The sequence below is a fragment of the Lactuca serriola genome, chromosome 4 (genome assembly GCF_051521515.1).
Source record: "Lactuca serriola cultivar US96UC23 chromosome 4, Lser_US96UC23_V15, whole genome shotgun sequence".
In the NCBI taxonomy this organism is placed as follows: domain Eukaryota; kingdom Viridiplantae; phylum Streptophyta; class Magnoliopsida; order Asterales; family Asteraceae; genus Lactuca; species Lactuca serriola.
The window spans coordinates 305,847,061-305,868,832 of record NC_136411.1 but is presented as its reverse complement, the minus strand read 5'-3'; positions in this window follow the sequence as shown (position 1 = coordinate 305,868,832).

Genomic DNA, 21,772 nt, shown 5'->3' with positions numbered 1-21,772 from the left:
AGCTAGGAGCAGTCGTCTTCGCTCTAAAGATATGGAGGCACTATCTCTACGGCACGAAATGTACAATCTTCACCGATCAAAAAAGCCTCCAGCATATCCTCAACCAGAAAAAACTCAACATGAGACAAAGACGGTGGGTAGAACTACTAAATGATTACGAATGCGAAATTCGATATCATCCCGGAAAGGCTAACATGGTGGTCGATGCACTCAGCCGAAAGGAATACTCGGGCCGCAGAGTGAGGTCTTTAACTAAACAATCCATTCACACCTGTCCACGCAAATCAAGGAAGCCCAAATAGAAGCCTTAACATCTGAAAATGTGGCAGGGGAAGCTTTAAGGGGAATGGATAAGAAGTTGGAAGTCAAGAGCGATGGAGTTCTTTATTTCATGGATCGAATCTGGACACCGAGGTTCAGTGGATTTAGAGAAGTCGTCATGAACGAAGCCCGTAAGACACGATACTCCATACATCCCGGCTCCGATAAGATGTATCTCGACCGCAAGAAATTGTACTGGTGGCCGAACATGAAAGTCGAAATTGCTACCTACGTGAGTAAATGTCTGACGTGCGCCAAAGTCAAGGTGGAATACCAAAAGCCCTCGGGATTGTTGCAACAACCAGAAATACCCGAATGGAAGTGGGAACGGATAACCATGGATTTCATAACCAAATTACCCAAGACGGCAAGCGGACTCGACACCATCTGGGTGATCGTCGATAGGTTAACTAAATCAGCGCATTTCCTACCAATCAAAGAAACGGATAAATTGGAGAAACTAACTAGAACATACCTCAGAGAGATTGTACGACTGCATGGTGTGCCCATATCCATTATCTCGGACCGAGATAGTAGATTCACCTCAAGGTTCTGGCAGTCGCTACAAAAATCTCTAGGAACAAGATTAGACATGAGTAGTGCTTATCACCTACAAACGGACGACCAGAGTGAAAGAACCATACAAACCCTAGAGGATATGTTGAGATCTTACGTGATCGATTTTGGCAAAGCATGGGACACCCATCTACCCTTGGTAGAGTTCTTGTACAACAATAGCTACCACACTAGTATCAAGGATGCCCCGTTCGAAGCCCTCTACGGCCGTAAATGCAGATTACCTCTGTGCTGGGCTGAAGTGGGGGACACACAACTAGCAAAATGACAAGCAACGGACAATACGCTCACTGGGCCAGAAATCATAAGGGAAACTACGGAAAAGATTGTTCAGATTCGGGAGCGACTGAAAGCATCAAGGGATAGACAAAAGAGTTACGCGGATAAAAGATGGAAACCCTTGGAATTCCAGGTTGGAGACCGAGTCCTACTAAAAGTCTCGCTCTGGAAGGGATTAATACGCTTCGGAAAGCGGGGGAAACTGAACCCAAGATACATCAGACCATTCGAGATCCTTGCCAGGATCGGTCCAGTGGCTTACAAACTTCGATTAACTCAGGAACTCCACAACGTACACCCTACCTTTCACATATCAAACCTAAAGAAGTGCTTGTCCGACGAGACCCTTGTCATCCCTCTAGACGAAATTGCAATAAACGAGAATCTCCAATTCGTAGAAGAACCAGTAGAGATCATGGATCGGGAAATTAAAAGGACTAAACAGAGCCGCATACCTATTGTAAAGGTCCGCTGGAACGCCAAGCGAGGACCTAAATACACCTGGGAACACGAGGATCAGATGAAACAAAAATACCCACATCTTTTTCCTAACCTGTAAACTCTATCTTAGATAAAATATCGGGACGAAATTCCCTCTAACGGGAAGATGATGTGACAACCCTGTATTTTTCCAAAAGCAATGTAACACTTAAAAGTCAAATACAATGAATACTATTTGGAATCAACGAAATTATCCCCAAAAATAAAGTGTTCAAATATCTAAATTGGGATACATCAAGTGTTAGATATCGTACCAAGGTTTCCGAAAACATAAAGAACATTCGAATCCAGGTTATATTGAAGAAACTATAACCACTCAAATATTTACGACACACCCGGTAAAACACTATTTAACGTAAAAAGTGAAATGTTAATAAAATGAATTTTAGCCTTAAGTATCTAAACAAAAGTTGTAGAGTTCGTTAAACTATAATCGTACATAAAAAGATCGCCCAAATCGGACCTCGTATGAAGAAGTTACGAATTTTCTAAGTTTCGTAACAGTAGTAAAGGGCTAAAAACTCGAATTGAAGATCGAGCGATATTTAGCTAACGCAACCTAAACGAAAGTTGAAGGTCTCCACAATAGGAGTAAAATGATAAAAAGACAAACGAAAACCAACGGCGGATAAAGAAACTATGAAATTTTAATGGACTTTAGCAGGCCCGGCCTATTAAAAACATATCATTAAAAAATAATTCAAAACTAGCCGACGGAGTCTAAATGAAAGTTGTAGAGCATAATATCACCTACGTGTGGATATAAAGAACGCGAAAAGTGGAGCCCGTACGCGAAATTTATAGAATTTAGAAGACAGAAGCCAGGATTACGCCCAACGTAATGTAGGAGTACGCCCAGCGTACTCAGGTGCAGGGTCGAGTCCCATCGGTTGCAGCTCTACGCCTAGCTAGACTCGAGTCGTAAGCCATGACGCATAGTTACGCCCAACGTAACCGAAGTACGCACAGCATAACGCGTACGCCCAACGTACTCCGGTGGTACACCCAGTGTACTCGCCTTTCCAACACTATAAATAGAAGGCATAAGCTACGAGTTTTTGGCATACATTCTCAAACTTCCACACACTCTCACACACGTGCAAGCACCAGAATCCATCCCGGCATCCTCGATTTCCGCACCTGAGCCCCGACGGAGGTTCTACGGTACCGAGATCCCCGAGAAGCTCGAAGACGCAGCTTTCTGCGGTTAAAGTTCTGCTCGACTCTAGTCCCACTCTATTCTAACCAAACAAGTGAGTTCATACCCCTACTTTTCAAGTCTTTTCATGTTTTAGGGGGGAAATACAGGTACATTACAAGTAAACGTATCATTTTATAAACACAAATGCAATATCCGTCTTATTATTTATTAATACCAATATCTTACTTTACGTATAAAGTTTAGTATATCATCAAGTTATTTTTACCAAATGGAACACACTTTCTGAAAAACTATAATGGGTATAGTTAGCTAGTTATTCATACATTCTTACGTATACATCTTGAAAAACGAAATACTTTCAACAAAAATGAAGTAAAGTCTTTCTTATCGTAAATCTATTTGTACTAAGTGATGTGAGATATTCAAACTTCAACGTACTCTTATGGATGCATTTCAAGTCCTGTATTATATACCATAATCTCTTTTAGGGAGAGCGTGATACTTGTGTATAGATCTATACGGGATTGACAACCCCACACCTAAACTGTTAGCTACAGTTAGACCGGCAGGTCTGGGGTGACAAATGTCATAACACTACAACACCTGAAGAATGTTGTTACAGGCAGTCTGTGTCAATTGTATGGTTATAAGACTCACATGAAAGTATAAAAACAAGTTTGATTTACGAGATTCATATATGCATTCAGTATTTACATTATTTTGAGCACAAAATTTAACTTTATCATTCAGGTACGAAAAATACTAATGCACTCCAACTTTGGAAACTTTTCAAACTATATATATAGAAAATATTAGATTTTCTGAAAACCACGTACATCGATTTTCTACCAAAAAGACATACTTTTCAATACAAATCACTTATGAACTCAGCAACTTTATTGTTGACACTTTTTCGAAACCACTTGTATTTCTCAGGGAATCAGTAATACAGGTAACTACCAGGTTTTGTAGAAGGAACGCTAAGAACGTTTATTATTACATATTTTACATCATCATATTGTAATATTCTTTTGGAAATATGTATAACGCAACAATATACGTTTTTATTATATATATATGATGGTTGTGTTACTTTCTTTACAATATTCAATTGTTATGGTACTACGTGAAGTCATCCACCCCCGAATGTTTCTGCCATTCTGGTTTGGGGGTGTGACAGACATTAATTCTCATTTATAAGTATAATAAAAATTATTAAAGTAACTAAAATTTTATAAATTCTCGATATTAGTTACTTTAGGAAAAATTTGAAAATGGTGCTATTCCATGAAGTTGCACTTTGCACATTGTTATGTCGTTAGTGGAGCGTGTGTGGTTAACCGACACACTAATTTGGGACTGACAATGTATGGCAAAGGGTAGCTTGATGTTAATCATGGATCAATGGAACGTGTGTTTTTAACATGCACATTGATTGGGTGATATGTAACATTAATAGTACCAAGCACATTTGCATGGTTAGTCACACCTTGTTTGTGATCTGCGGTATCCCAGTCACAAACTTGAAGGGCATAATCAAGATTTAAACATTTCATTGAAAAGTTCAATGAATCTCAAAGGAATCTAGGAATTTCAATTCATTTAAAACCTAATCTTCAATTTCGTTTTTCATGGTGGAAATTGGTAAATCGTCATTTACCTACCTTCAAATATTTTACAATTGGATGACGGCATCCCTCTTCCGAATTGTAGAATATTGTGTTAGATCCTAGCCTTAATATTTCATTTGGGTGATATATTAAGGATCATTATCTAATCTAAAATTTGTCTTTCTTTTCAGATATTTACTTCAAAAAATGCTTCCAACCCAATCCCTTCCGGCTCTTTCTCCCGCCTGAACTTATGTGGGAGGGTCATCTTTGATGGATCGAATTTCAATGACTGGATTCGAAACATCCGAATGGCTATTTGTTATGAGGACAAAGAATATGTCCTTGATAAAGAGCTTAAGGAAATTGATGAATCTACTGCTACTCCTGAACAGATTGCTATGTACAAAACTCATGAGAGGGACGCGACCAAAGTTTCGTGTATAATGATCGCTACCATGACTGTTGAGCTCAAAGAGTCATATGAGGACTTCTAGCCTTATGAAATGCACCAGGACTTGATGGAAAGTACCATCAAAGTGCTCGACGGGAGAGGTATAAGATCATTTCCTCCATGATCATGACCAAAATGAAGGATGGAGAGTCCATCATGGTCCACTTGGAAAAGATGCAAAGGTTTGTGGACCGCTTTCTGAAGTTGAATGTGAACTTCGATGAAGAGTTGGCCATAGATATTATTCTACACTCTTTACCTCCCTGTTATGATCAGTTTCCTATGACTTATCATATGAAAAAGGAGGAGGTCACCCTAAGCAAGCTTCAAAGTCTCTTGAGAACTGCTGAAAGCAGTTTGAAAGACAAATTTGTTATACCTACTCCTACTGCAATTGCCCCTGTCTTGGCAATTGGACATGGGAAGGGAAAGAAGAGGAAATCTCCTTCCAAGAGTCATAAGGGAAAGTCCCATGTTGGATCCTCTTCTAGTGGGACCAAAGTTGGTTATGTCACATCCTCTTCCAATCCAAAGGAAGCCGAGTGCTTCCATTGCCATGAAAAACGGAATTGGAGATAAATCTTCCCCAAATACTTGTAGGACATAAAGGATGGGAAGATTAAACCCTCCTTTTCAGGTATTTATACTATTCTATCTAATAACTCATCACATGCTAATTCTTGGGTCCATGATACAGGATGTGGTTTTCACATTTGTTCTGATTTGCAGGGTTTAAAAAGAAGTAGGGTTGTGGAGCACGGGAAGATGAACTTAATCATGGGGAATAGGAAAAAGTCACTTGTCACCAAGATTAGGGTGTATTCTTTATTGCTTAGTAGTGGGTTAAAATTAGATTTGAATAATTGTTTCTACTCGTCTAATATGGTGAGAAATATTATTTCCTTTCACAGATTGTATGAACAAGGTTTTACCTTTTCTTTTAATAATGTAATTGGTTCAATAAATGCTTATTTTAATGGTGTATTTTATTTTGAAGCATTACCTTGCAATGGCATATATGAAACTGTGATGGTTGTAGATAACTTAAGGAATAATGTGTTTCATATTGATTCATCCAATGATTAGGATAAAGCATGCTTATGGCATAGTCGTCTTGGACATTTTAACAAGAAGCGCATAGCCCAACTCCAAAAGGATGGAGTGTTGGAGTCATTTGACTTAAATTTCGATGACACTTGTGAATCTTGTTTACTTGGAAAGATGACAAAGTGACCATTCACTGGCACTTGTGTAAGGTGTGAGGGTCTGTTGGATCTCATACACACAGATGTGTGTGGACCCTTCAAAACCACCACAAGGGATGCTAACCGCTTATATGTGACTTTTAATGATGATTACATCAGATATGGCTATATCTACTTAATCAAGCATAAGTCAGAAACTATTGAAAAGTTCAAAGAGTTTAAGCAACAAGTGGAGAATCAATTGGGCTGGAAGATAAAGATGCTTCGATCCTATTGAGGAGGATAGTATCTTAGTATCGATTTCCACGACTATATTAAAGAATGTGTTTCACAATTGATGCTGCCTAGAACACCCCCACTTAATGGTGTAGCTGAGAGGCACAATCGTACTTTTCTAGACATGGTTTGTTTCATGATGAGTCAAGCTTCGTTAGCTATCTCATTCTGGGGGTATGCCTTAGAAACTGCCGCCCATATCCTTAATCTAGTCCCAACTAAAAAGGTTTCCGAAACACCTCATGAGATGTGGACATGGAAGGTTCTCTCATTAGCACACATCAAGGTATGGGGTTGTGAGGCTTTCGTTAGACGAGAGACTCACGACAAGCTCGAACCTCGTAGTGAGCGATGTATTTTCATCGGCTACCCACATAAATCCTTTAGATATCTCTTCTATAGACCGAGTGACAATGTTGTCTTCGTTGTGAGGAGGGGTGTCTTTCGCGAGAGAGAAATCATATGCCGAGAGGATAGTGGGAGGCAAATTGACCTTCAACAGCTTCAAGAGTTAAGTGATGAATGAACCTCAGACACTAGCACTCAACCCAAGGAGGAAACTCATGTTGAACCAATTGAAAAGTCCTTACCTCTGAGGCGCTCCAGTAGAGTTAGGAATGCACCTGAGTTTTATGGTTTCCATCTTACTACTGAAGGTGATACATTTATCAGTGATAGCACACTCGTAAATTTGGATGAACCTAACAACTACAGAGAAGCCATGGTAGGCCCTGAGTCTGCTAAATGGAAAAAGGCAATGGACAGAGAGATTCAGTCCATGTATGATAATCAAGTTTGGAACTTGGTTGACAATGTACCAAACCGTAAGATAGTCAGGTGCAAGTAGATCTTCAAGAAGAAGACCAACATGGATGGGAAAGTACACACCTATAAGGCGCGATTGGTTTTTAAGGGCTTTACTCAACCTGGAGTTGACTATGATGAGACCTTTTCACCAGTAGAGAAGATTAAATCTATAAGGGTTATGCTAGCCATAGCCGCATTTCATGGTTATGAAATATGGCAAATGGATGTCAAAACCGTTTTGCTTAATGGGAAGTTGGCTGAGGATGTTTACATTAATAAGCCAAAGGGTTTTTTCGATGCAAAGTACCCTAATAAAGTGTGCAAGCTTGAGAAATCCATTTATCGATTAAAGCAAGCATCTCGCAGATGGAATCTTTGTTTTGATGAGAAAGAGAAAGAGTCCCATTTCTCAAGGAGCGAGGATGAGTCATGTCTATATGTCAAAGCTAGTGGGAGTATAGTTAGCGTTCTAGTATTTTATGTCGATGACATACTACTCATAGGAAATGACATCCCAACCTTACAGGAGGTTAAGTCCTGGCTTGGGAAGTGTTTCGCTGTGAAGGACCACGGAGAAGCTGCTTATATTCTAGGGATAAGGATATTAAGAAACATGAGTAAAAGACTAATCGGACTTAGTCAAACTACCTACTTGGACAAAGTGTTGAAACATTTCAGCATAGAGGAGTCCAAGAAAGGAGACTTACCTATCCAGAGCAATACCAAACTGAGTAAGACTCAGAGTCCAAGTACAGATCCTGAGATAGCAGAAATGAGACGAATACCATATGTTTCTGCTGTTGGATCGATCATGTATGCTATGATATGTACTCGCTCTGATGTAGCCTTTTCTCCGAAGATGGTTAGCAGATATCACGGGAATCCTAGTAAAGCTCACTGGACTATGGTAAAGAACATTATAAAGTACCTGTGGAGGACTCAGGATTGGGTCCTTACCCTCGATGGGAGTGATGGCTTAAGAGTGACAGGGTATAGTGACGCCAACTTTCAGACTGAAAGAGATAATTTCCACTCTCAGTCGGGCTGGATATTTACCCTAAATGGTGGAGCAGTAACTTGGAAAAGTCCCAAACAACAGATTGTAGCTGATTCAACATGCGAATTAGAGTATATAGCAGCAAGTGAAGCATCGAAGGAGGCGATACAGCTAAAGAACTTCATCGGAAACCTTGGAGTGGAACTAGCTGTAAAGGAGCCTATGGAGATTTTCTGTAACAACGAGGGTGCGGTAGCCTTAGCCAATGAACCAAGGGATCATGGCAGATCGTAGCACATCGACAGAAAATTGATGGGTTTTAGCCATATGAACATTCCTATGTGCACATGCAAACCCTAATGCTTGGATCTAGGTTTCTCTAATTAAACATGCATTGAATCCAAGACTTCTAATGACTAATAGAGTATAATAACATAAGAAATCAGAATTAGAAGTTTACCTTGAATCACTTGCTTGATCTTCTTGTCCTTGGAGCTTTAGAGTCACAATTGTCACTCCTCTAATGGCTTATAAACACCAACTAGCAATAGGATGATTTGAGAGAGAGGAGGGGGAATCAAAATCGTCCAGGGTTTCTTTCTAAAGCACAGGTGTCGATTTCCCTTGACCCCTAGGGTCTATTTATACTAATGAGGCTCCTAGGGTTTCACCTTTAAACCCTAATTGTATAACTTAGGCCCTAAGCAATCCAATACCCTAATTGATAAGCCTTTGGACGAATTCTAAGCCTATTCTAAGCCCTAGAAATCGTCCCCCCTTATCCTTAAGGGACTTATATTAATCAAATAATAATATTATTATTCCTTATATTATTCTCATAATATATTAATATTATTTCTTCTCTCATAATAAATCATCCTGTCAAGTTGCTATGGTGAAGGCAACCCAAAAGGACCATGCACAACCGGATCAAATACTTGCCTAATATAGTTGCAGCCTTAGACACTATTCCAACAGTCTCCCACTTGGATAAGTCTAGTAACTATATACACAAGTATAATCCGATTAGCAATCGTAGCTCTCAAAGACGCTGTCAAACTCTGATCTAATCAATTTTTTCCTTTAGATAAGGGATCGTACAGTCCTCTGTTTAGATATCATGAAGACATTTATATGGAACTAATTTGTCTAGCATTTGGTTTCTCGATCTACGATTTATTTGACATAGAACTTAATTGAACACATCAATTCAGTTCTGACCGGGCCCGACACATAAGTCAAATCAAATCACCGAGCGGCCGAGATATCGCTTTTACCCTCTTAGGATAAAAGTAACAGATAAACTTCGACATATATGCATTTACTTATTCATTAATCAACTATACACAACAATGCGTTTTATAACATCAAGTTACTGATGTGGTTTCGCATTATCAATGTACAACCAATTAACAAATAACAAACCATATATCTAGGTTTTAAGACTATATGATATTATCGTCTTGCGATCACCCTTTTTATCACATTCCATAAGGTGATTCCAGCAAGCGCGGGTTTGTTCCAGTGCTCAAAACTAGTTCATAAGCACTCATGAACGTTGCAACAAACTTTTGCTATGTCTAATTCCATTTAGACAATCTACACACCAATTCATGACAATCTTCATTCATATCTACTTCCAACATATGAACGATTGTGGACAATTTGAATAATTCGATTATTCTTAATAAACTCAATTATTTTGGAACTCAAAACATGCAAAGTGAAACAATAGTTAAACAATTAACATAAGATAGTAACATTACTCATAAATAATACTCTTTTATTTAATCATCAAATGTTAATTACATTTATCTATTACACGTTTCTACTACTATCCAATCTATACTGATATCATCCTTCAGCCCAATACTCCTAGCATGCTGCAAGTGCTTAACCCTACTCAGTCCCTTCGTAAGCGGATCTGCTGGGTTATCTTCTGATGATATCCTCTTCACCACGAGTTGTCCTTCTTCTACACGATGTCTAATAAAGTGATATTTTCTGTCGATATGTCGAGATCTACCATGATCCCTCGGTTCCTTGGTCAAGGCAACCGCTCCTTCATTATCACAGAAAATCTCCATGGGCACCTTTATGGCAGTTACAACTCCAAGATCACCGATGAAGTTCTTCAACCATTCAGGGTAAAGACCCAGCCCGACTGCGAACGATAGTTGTCCCTGTCGGTCTGAAAGCTGACGTTACTATACCCTCGCACCTTCAAGTCATCACTCCCTCCGAGGACTAAGAACCATTCCTTTGTCCTCCGAAGGTACTTAAGGATATTCTTAACCACAATCCAATGGGCTCTGCCAGGGTTCCCTTGATATCTACTAACCATGCTCAAAGAAAAGGCTACATCAGGGCGAGTGCAAGTCATAGCATACATGATTGAGCCAACTGCTGAAGCGTATGGAACTCGGCTCATTTTTGCTATTTCAGCTTCGGTACTCGGACTTTGAGTCTTACTCAACTTGGCATTACTTTGTATCGGTAATTCTCCCTTCTTCGAGTTTTCCATACTAAAACGTTTCAGTACTTTATCTAAGTAAGTGTTCTGACTAAGTCCTATTAGTCTGTTACTTCGTTCTCTCAGTATCCTTATTCCCAAAATATAGGAAGCCTCTCTGAGGTCCTTCATAGCGAAGCACTTCCCGAGCCAGGACTTAACCTCCTGTAGAGTCGGAACGTCGTTTCTTATGAGTAGTATGTCATCGACATACAGAACGAGGAAGCTTACTATACTCCCACTCGCTTTGGCATATACACATGATTCGTCTTCGCTTCGTACAAATCCAAACTCTTTGACTTTCTCATCGAAGCAAAGATTCCATCTGCGAGATGCTTGCTTAAGTCCATAAATGGACTTCTCAAGCTTACACACTCTATTTGGATGCTTCGGATCAACAAAACCCTCTGGCTGAGCCATGTAAACATCCTCAGCCAACTTCCCATTAAGGAAAGCAGTTTTGACATCCATTTGCCAAATCTCATAATCATAAAATGCGGCAATAGCTAGCATCACTCTAATAGACTTTATCTTTGCAACTGGTGAGAAGGTCTCATCATAGTCAACTCCGGGAGTTTGAGTGAAGCCCTTCGCAACCAATCGCGCCTTGTATGTGTGTATGTTTCCATCCACGTCGGTCTTCTTCTTGAAGATCCATTTGCACCCAACGGTCTTACGTCCGGGCACATTATCAACCAAATTCCAAACTTGGTTGTCATACATGGACTGGATCTCGCTGTCCATTGCCTCTTTCCATTTCGCAGACTCCGGGCCTGCCATGGCTTCCTTATAGCTATTAGGTTCATCTAGATTTATTAGTGTACCATCACTAATATACGTATCCCCTTCGGTAGTAATATGAAAACCATAAAACTAGGGTTCAACTCTAACTCTTTCGGAACGTCTAAGAGGTAATGACTCATCTATCGGTTCAACCGGAGTTTCCTCCTCGGGTTGAGTGCCAGCGGTAGAGGTTCCTTCATCAATCGACTCTTGAATCTCTTCAAGCTCGATTTGCCTCCCACTGTCTCCTTGGCTTCTGAGTTCTCGCTCTCAGAAAACTACTCTCCTGGCAACGAAGACAACATTGTCCTTCGTTCTATAGAAGAGATATCCAAAGGATTTCTGCGAGTAGCCGATGAAAATACATCGCTCACTACGACGTTCGAGCTTGTCGTGAGTATCTCGTCTTACGAAAGCCTCGCAACCCCAAACCTTGATATGTGCTAATTAGGGAGCTTTCCCTGTCCACATCTCGTGAGGTGTTTTGGCAACCTTCTTAGTAGGGACTCGGTTAAGGATATGGGCGGCAGTCTCTAAGGCATACCCCCAAAATGAGATAGGTAGTGAAGCACAACTCATCATAGAGTGAACCATGTCTAACAAGGTTCGATTACGCCTTTCTGCCACACCATTTAAATGCGGTGTCCTAGGTGGCGTCAATTGTGAAAATATTCCGCACTCCTTGAGATAGTCGTGGAATTCAAGACTTAGGTACTCTCCTCCTCGATCGGATCGAAGCATCTTGATTTTCCTGCCCAATTGATTCTCCACTTCATTCTTGAACTCTTTGAAATTTTCAAATGCTTCTGACTTTTGCTTGATTAAGCAGATATTCCCATATCTACTATAGTCATCGGTAAAAGTCACATAGAAGCGGTTCCCATCCTTTGTGGTTGATCTAAACGGTCCACATACAGCGGTATGTATGAGGTCCAATAGACCCTCACCCCTTTCACATGTACTAGTGAAGGGTGTCTTAATCATCTTTCCAAGAAAACAAGACTCGCATGTGTCATCTTCCCTAAGGTCGAATGACTCCAACACTCCATCCTTTTGGAGTTGGGTTATGCGTTTCTTGTTGACATGTCCAAGACGACAATGCCATAAGGATGCTCTATCCATACCATTGGAAGAATCCATGCATAAAGCATCATTTCCTAAGTTATCTACAATCATAATAGTTTCATAAATTCCATTACACGGTATTGCTTCAAAATATAAGACACCATTTAGATAAGCAAGAATAGAACCATTCTCATTATTAAAAGAAAATCTAAAACCTTGTCTAAACAAACCATGAAATGAAATGATGTTTCTTGCTATTTCTGGCGAATAGCAACAATTGTTTAAATCTAAACATAAACCATTCCTACGCAATAAAGAATACTCTCCAATCTTGGTCACAGGCGGAGTAGCGATTTTTGGGTTGATCTTCTCGAGCTTCTCATCGAGGACGTACTCCTTGTCCTCGTAGCGGGCAATTGTGCGAATGTATCTTATCCATTCGCTAAAGTTCGTTCCATCGAAAGTCACCTTTTGACAAAGGCTCATCAATGTGAACGAGCTAGCAGCAGCGTTGTTCACGTTCGACATATACAAATAGAAAGGACAAAGATAGATTAGAATTTGAATCCCTAATTATCACCCAATAAGAAAAATTAGGGCTAGGATCCAACAAAACTATTCACATATTAGAAAAGGGATGCCGTAATCTAACATGCAAACAATTTGAAGGTAAGTGAATGACGATTCACTAATTCTCCATCACGAAAACATAACTTTAAGTTCTAAATGTATTGAGAATTCCTAGGTTTGGATGAGATTCATTGAAACCTTTCAATGACATGTTTAAATCTCGATATGCCCCTCTCGTTTGTGACTGGGATACCAAGGATCACAAAGTGGGTGTGAATTACCATGCAAATTCACATGGTGCCTTCATTGTAACAATCACCTATTCGATGTGCCGGTAAACCACACACGCTCCATCGAACTATGATAAACAATGAATCACCCTTTGCCACCTTTGCTTAGAACAAATTAGTGTGCCGGTAAACCACACACGCTCCACTAACTTCTTAGCAAGGGTGCAAAGTGTAATTTCATAGGATTGCATCAATTCACTTTTCCTAAAGTAACTAGGATTAGGAATTTTGAAAAACATGTAGTTACTTTGTATTTCATATTATACTTTTAATGAAGAGATGAGGTTGCCCTATCCTACCCGTTCGGCTAACGACCCTCCACCGATCAAGCAAGCGGTGGGTGTGAGTGTACACCCATTAAGCGCCATTTTATAGGCAGCAACCTTATACCCACCTTATAGACCGACTTCGTGAATGAGGCCTACTAACGGTAAGACAAACATTTTAATTATACATATATATATATATATATATATATATATATATATATATATATATATATATATATATATATATGTATATATATATATATATCTATATATATATATATATATATATATATATATATATATATATATATATATTAGTCTTGTAATATTATATTAGTATAGGGTTGAATGTTAAACTTGTAAAATTCTAGGGTTTGAAATTTAAATTGTCTAAATTAAACTTTTAATCACAAAACATAAATTTCAAAACTTGAGGGCAAATTTTAAACTTTTCAAAACATAGGGGATCAAATAACAAATAATCTAAATTAACATTTAATCACATAATTATCCATATTTGATTTATTTAATAATTTCTTGCAAAACAATTTACCAATTTAATTAAAATAATTAATCAATTATCACATGAGGAAACAAATATTTTATTAATTGATAAATATCTTCAATTAGATCAAGAATATACTCATATATATCATAAAATCGGATTTATATTGATCTAATATTATAAAGGCAAGTATCTCAAAGATAAACAGCAAGAAATCCCGACATTTGCTCTTTCTGACGCTTGGACTCGCCGAGTCGAGCCTACTCGCCGAGTCCACTATGGGACTCGCCGAGTCCATCAGACAGAAACATAAAATTCGAATTTAGAAAGCATCAAACAAGCAATCAATGCTTCAATTCAATAGAAACCAATCTAGGCTCTGATACCACTGATGGGTTTTAGCCATATGAACATTCCTATGTGCACATGCAAACCCTAATGCTTGGATCTAGGTTTCTCTAATTAAACATGCATTGAATCCAAGACTTCTAATGACTAATAGATTATAATAACATAAGAAATCAGAATTAGAAGTTTATCTTGAATCACTTGCTTGATCTTCTTGTCCTTGGAGCTTTAGAGTCACAATTGTCACTCCTCTAATGGCTTACAAACACCAACTAGCAAGAGGATGATTTGAGAGAGAGGAGGGGGAATCAAAATCGTCCAGGGTTTCTTTCTAAAGCACATGTGCCGATTTCCCTTGACCCCTAGGGTCTATTTATACTAATGAGGTTCCTAGGGTTTCACCCTTAAACCCTAATTGGATAACTTAGGCCCTAAGCAATCCAATACCCTAATTGATAAGCCTTTGGACGAATTCTAAGCCTATCCTAAGCCCTAGAAATCTTCCCCCCTTATCCTTTAGGGATTTATAGCCCAAAGTACAACTATCAATCAATTGACAGTTTATACCCCTTTATTTAATTAAACTCTTTAAGTCACCAAATTAATTCCTAATTAATTTATTAATTATATTAATCAAATAATAATATTATTATTCCTTATATTGTTCTCATAATATATTAATATTATTTCTTCTCTCATAATAAATCATCATGTCAAGTTGCTATGGTGAAGGCAACCCAAAAGGACCATGCACAACCAGATCAAATACTTGCCTAATATAGTTGCAGCCTTAGACACTATTCCAACAAAAATATCACTTCATATGACATCCAATAGAAGAAGGAGTCCTCATAATGAAGGGGGTATCTTCAGAGGAGAACCCATAAGATTCCCTTATGAACGGACTGAGTAGGGTCAAGCACTTGCAGCACGCTAGAAGAATCGGGCTGAAGGATGATATTAGTTTTAATGATTAGATAGAATTTTAGAAACTTGTAATAGTTAAAATGTAATTGACATTTGATGATTGAATAAAAGGTGTTTTTTATTTATAAGTAATGTACTGTCTTGTGTCAATTACTTACTATTGTTTCATTTTGTATGTTTTGACTTCTAGAATAATAAGATTATTCATACTATCCACAGTCGATCATACTTTGGAAGTAGGTTATGAAAGAAGAATATCATGAATGGGTTTTGTATGATTGTCTAAGTTGTTAGAAATAGCAAAAGATTGCTACAAACATTCATGAGTGCTCTTGAAATAAGGTTTGAGTATTGGACTAAACCCACGCTCACATATCACTTCATGGAATTTATCACGGGTGATTGTGAAACAATAATATCGTATAATTTTAAAACCAAGATATATGGGTTGGCGATTATTCGTTGGTTTACATTGATAGTATGAAAACGCATTGGTAACTCGATGTTAGAAAACGCGATGTTGTGTATGATTCAAAGAATAGTTAGTAGAAACATATAAGTCAAAGTTTATCGGTTCCTTTTATCCTAAGAGGATTAAAAGCGATATATTGGGACCCTTGATGATTTTGTTTTGACTTATATGTTGGGCCCGGTCAGAACTCTATTGATGTGTTCAATTAAGTTCTACGTCAGACAAATCAGAATTTGGGAAACAAATTGCAGGACAATATATGTTCCATGTATTTGTCCTCATGATATCTTGTAGAATAGAGGATTATATGATCACTTATCTAATGGACGCATCAAAGTTTGACAACGGCTTTTTGAGAGCTACGATTGCTAATCGGATTTTAAGTTGAATTGGCAATTATAGTTATTAGACTTATCCCAGTGGGAGACTGTTTGATTAGGTGTCTAAGCCTATAACTATAAACGATATGTAATTGACCCAATAGTAACATGGTCCAATTCGGGTTGCCTTCACCAAAACAATTTGATAGATGGATATTTGAGTAAGAGGTTATTTATGATTTATTAATATATAATAAGTATAATATATTAATTGAGGAATCATATTATTTAATTAGTATTGATCAAGAATTAATTAAGAATTAATTTAGTGATCAAAAGAGACTAATTAAATTGATACATATAAGTTGGGCTAATGATCCATGGTTTGATTTATGATGGGCTTATGGGTTAATCCATGAAGTATTTATCCAAATCCAATGGATGGATCATGGGCTAATATGTATGGATTAGGGTTACACATGACCTTTGATATTCTACACACACACACAAATATATATATATATATATATATATGTGTGTGTGTGTGTGTGTTTTGCTAAGCCCTAAAAAGGACCACTACATGCATTCCAAGAAGAAATATTGGTTTTTAGTCTCCTTAGCCTCTCTCATATCCATCTAGTTCTTTATTTGGTGTTTGTGACTTGTTTGAGGCACAACACTTGAGGTGCTAATGTAACACCCATAGAATTTAAGCCAATTTTAAACTTTTTCAAAACACTTAAAACCATTCAACATTACATAGTTTTTTTTCAAAATAATAATTATCAGAGTATTCCAGTATCAAATCTTAAAATCATAACAATAGGAGGAGTAGTACGATCATGCCTTCGCCTTCTCGCAATCACTAGAAGTACCTGAAACAACAAACTGAAACTGTAATCCCGAAAGCTTAGTGAGCTACCCCCAAAATACCCATACCCACGATAATATACGTACAATCATAAACAACATACTATGGGTCCAATCTACCATTGGGTTGGAATACCGCAGGCCCACAACCAACAGGTTGGATGCCCACATACTATGAGTCCAATCATGCTCGGGATGGAGTACTCACGGCCCACAACCAGCAGGTTGGAATGCCCAGGTCTATTGGCCTCCACACAAAGTAGATAAGCCTCAACCGTCAAACAAAAATGTGCACATATATAACAGATAAACACAAGATAGTCTATAGACAACAATTGAACAAAACAGACGATACCACATAACACATAATACCATCCTGTCTATCAGGATACCAGTCTAACAGATCATACTAGCATATAGCATAATACCATCCTATCACAAGGACATTGACCTAACCAGGTCGCTAATCATAACATAAACACATCTTAACTACTAGGATGCAAACCAATAAACATATCATGCCACAACCAGATACAATCCATAAGGGCCAGCCTTGGTGCCTTAGATCCTATTAATAAAGTGAGGATAACTCACCTCGCTAGTAGTGCTGAAATACTACAAATCTCTAACTGCTATCTCACCAGGAATCCCAAACTATTACATAATAAACACCGAAATTAATACCCAAAATAAGCTTCTTGACTAAATTTCCACACCATTCATTTAGTCCACTCACGTTATTGGGCAAAGGCCCAAATACCCAATCCGTGACTTGAAAGTCCATATAAAAGCCCATTATCGGGCTAATTTACCAAATTGGGTTGAACCTCCTAATTGGGCTTAACCCCATGATCCACTATCACTCCCTCTCCTAAAATATCTCATTTACAAAGTCCAGCAAAGGCCCAAATCCAATAGACCATAAACAGCCTAAATCCAAAGCCCATTAGACAAAAACCCAAACAGAGGACGTATGCGGGGCATACTCATCCAAATGTTGACCACCATCGGGGTGGTTAACCCAGTACACTGGGCGTAATGGATTTATGTTGTATGTACTGGACGATTTGCCAAAGTCTCATTAAGTGCTTAATGCCTTAAGCACTTAATCCTAAACTTCAGATCCATAAACCTAACATGTCGAGGATCCATAAAGTTATGAACTTTATCACTTTCGACATCCATAAAGTTCTAAATGCTTAGTCTTAATCCATTAAGACCTTATTTTCCATGCATGGGAAACATTCAGCTGATGGGACCTCATTTTTATCATTCAAGGTCCCCTCAAGAGACCAGAAGGACAATCATTTTCGTTCAAAACACAACAGGCACCACCTTGTGGTTTTTGGGATAAGAAATGGGTCTTTTAATGCAAAATGTAGAGATCTAATCATATAAGCATAAAGTTTGGAACTTTATACCTTCTGGAGATTCTTGTGCACAAACTAACTTCAGATCTACAAGCTTGGTCTCTTCCTTCAACTCTTTGATGCAATGGTTTCCTCCTAAGGCACTCAAGAACACACCAAAATGAGCTTAACACAAAAAGGGGAGGCAAGGGTTTGAGAGATGCGAGTGTTATCTGTGGAGGCTGAGGTAAAATAGGTGTGGGTGCACATTATGTTGCTTATATAAGCCCCAAACCCTAAATATTAGGGTTTCACCCAGACATTAGTATGCCCAACATACACAAGTGTACGCCCAGTGTACTAAGGCGGACCTTAATACACTTAGTGTACCCTTATGTTCACGCGGCGTACTCCCTTTTCAGCCCAAGTTGCAAATTTGGTCGTTAAACTTATTTTGGCTCTTCACTTCCAACCCCAAGGACTATAATGACAAGGAAAAGATAGAAGAGGGTTCGGGAATACCTGCCAAATCTCAGGATGTTAGAATTCTCCCCCACTTGACCTAGATTTCGCCCTCGAAGTCTGTTGTGGCAAATAGATCCAAGTAATGCTCTTGCATCTTGGACTTGGGCTCCCATGTCCACTCGGATGCCTTCCAATTCTCCCACATTACCTTCACTAAAGCGGATCACACCCTTCCAGGGTGAGATCTTCTGGAGTACATTATCACCCACTTGGAAGTCTAACTCCGATCGACGTCTGTCGGCGTAACTCTTCTGCCGACTTTGAGCAGTCTGCAGTCTACAGTCGCCGGCTAATCTGCTGAATCTTCTTGGTGATTTGGAAAACTACCTTCTTCTGTCCCATCACTCTGTGTCCGACCTCACCCCAACAAATAGGGGTGCGACATCTCCGTCCATACAATAGCTCGAAAGGCAGGGCACCAATGTTGGAATGATATCTGTTGTTGTAGGCAAACTCTACAAGGGGTAAGTGGGAATCCCAACTCCTACCAAAATCAATGACACACGCCCTCAACATATCCTCGAGGGTCTGGATGGTCCACTCACTCTAACCGTCGGTCTGCGGATGAAATGATATACTAAAATGCAGCCGTGTGCCCAGTTCCTCGTGGAACTTCTGCCAGAAACGGCAGGTAAATCAAACATCTCAGTCGGAAACAGTGGAGACCGGAACCCCATGGCGAGCAACAATCTCGTAAGCATACATGTCGGCCAACTTCTCGACAGAAGAACTCTCCCGTATATCCAAGAAAGGGCACTCTTGGTCAATCGATCTACGATGACCAATATAGCATCAAACCCCTTCGCTTTCCTCGGCAGTTTGGTAATGAAATCCATCGTGATCTGTTTACATTTCCACATGGGAATCTCTAGGGGCTGCAACATACCATGTGGCCTCTTATGCTCGGCCTTGACCATCCTATAGGTCTTGCACCTCTCGACATACCAAGCGATTTCACGCTTCATACATGGCCACCAATAACTCAAGCCAGGTCTCTGTACATCTTGGTGGCCCCCGGGTGAATAGAGAAATGAGACTTATAAGCCTCCTCCATGACTGTCTGTCTGACCCCATCAAACATCGGGACCCATACCCGACCGCATCGCGAAAATAGTACCTGACTATCCTGCACAAACTGGGTGTTCAAACTGAGCATCTTTGATCAAACTCACAAGCGGAGAATCCACCGCTATCCTCATACATATCGTTGGGGTGGAAGACCCAGCTGACTTGCGGCACAAGGTGTCTGCCACCATATTCGCTTTACCGGGATGGTAAAGGATCTCACAATCATAGTCCTGGACTACGTCCAGCCACCTACGCTACTTCATATTCAGGTTCGGCTGATCCATGATGTGTCTCAAGCTCTTGTGATCCGTGTATATGGTACAATGGACCCCGTATAAGTAATGTCTCTATATCTTGAGAGCGAACACCACCACTCCCAGCTCTAAATCATGAGTAGGATATCTCGTCTCATGCGGCTTCAGATGTCGCGACGCGTAGGCTATCACCCGTCCTCCCTGCATAAGGACCGTCCTCAAGCCTGTGATGGATGCATCACAGAACACCACAAAATCCTCAACTCCCTCCGGGAGAGTCAAAACTGGAACCTCGCATAACCGATGACGAAGGGTCTTAAATGTCCTCTGCTGCTCAAGGCCCCACCGGAAATCCACCCCCTTCCTCGTCAGATGAGTGAAGGGTACTACAATCTTGGAGAAATCCCTAATAAATCTCCGACAGTACCATGCTAATCCCAGAAAACTCCTGATATCCGAGGGAGATCTCGCAACCTCCCACTACATGACTGCCTCGATTTTGGCCGGATCGACCAAAATCTCATCCTGGTTAACGAGATGTCTGAGGAATTGGACCTCTCGTAACCAAAACTCACACTTCGAGAACTTAGCATACAACCGTTCTCATCTCAGAACTCCCAATAGCTCCCTGAGCTGCTCCTCGTGCTGCTTTCGGGTCTTAGAATATACCAAGATATCATCAATAAACACTATGACTGAGCGATCAAGCATCGATCTGCAAAACTGATTCATCAGGTCCATAAATATTGTTGGCGCATTGGTGAGCCCAAATGGCATCACCACGAACTCGTAAAGACCATAACGAGTCCAAAATGCGGTCTTGCCCACGTCTTCCTCTTTGACTTGGACCTGTTGATACCCCGACCTCAAATCTATCTTGGAGAATCAAGATGCCCCCTGTAATAGATCAAAGAGGTCATCTATCCTCAGGAGTGGATAACGGTTCTTCACCGTCAACTTGTTCAACTCCTTATAATCAATGCACATCTGGTGCGAACCGTCCTTCTTCTTGACGAAGAGGATCAGTGCTCCCCATGGAGAACTGCTAGGTTGAATGAACTACTTGCCCAACAGTTCCTGTAGCTGTGATGACAGCTCCTGCATCTCGGGTGGCGCCAACCGGTACGACGTCTTAGCGATAGGGCCGCACTAGGCACTAGGTCGATTTGAAACTCGACCTGCCTCTCCGGAGGTATCCCAAGAAACTCCTCCGGAAACACATCTGCAAACTCCCTGACTACTGGAACCTCTGAAACTGAAATTTGCTTCCTGGCTCGCGTATCCACCACATATGCCACAAAACCCACACACCCATGCTGAATATACTGCCAAGCCCTGGCAGTTGAATAGAACCCTGATCCTACTCTGGTGCCCTCGCCGTATACCATCAGTTCTCCCCCACTTGGGGTTCAAACTTCCACCCGCTGGCCCTCGCAATATATCATAGCACCGAATCG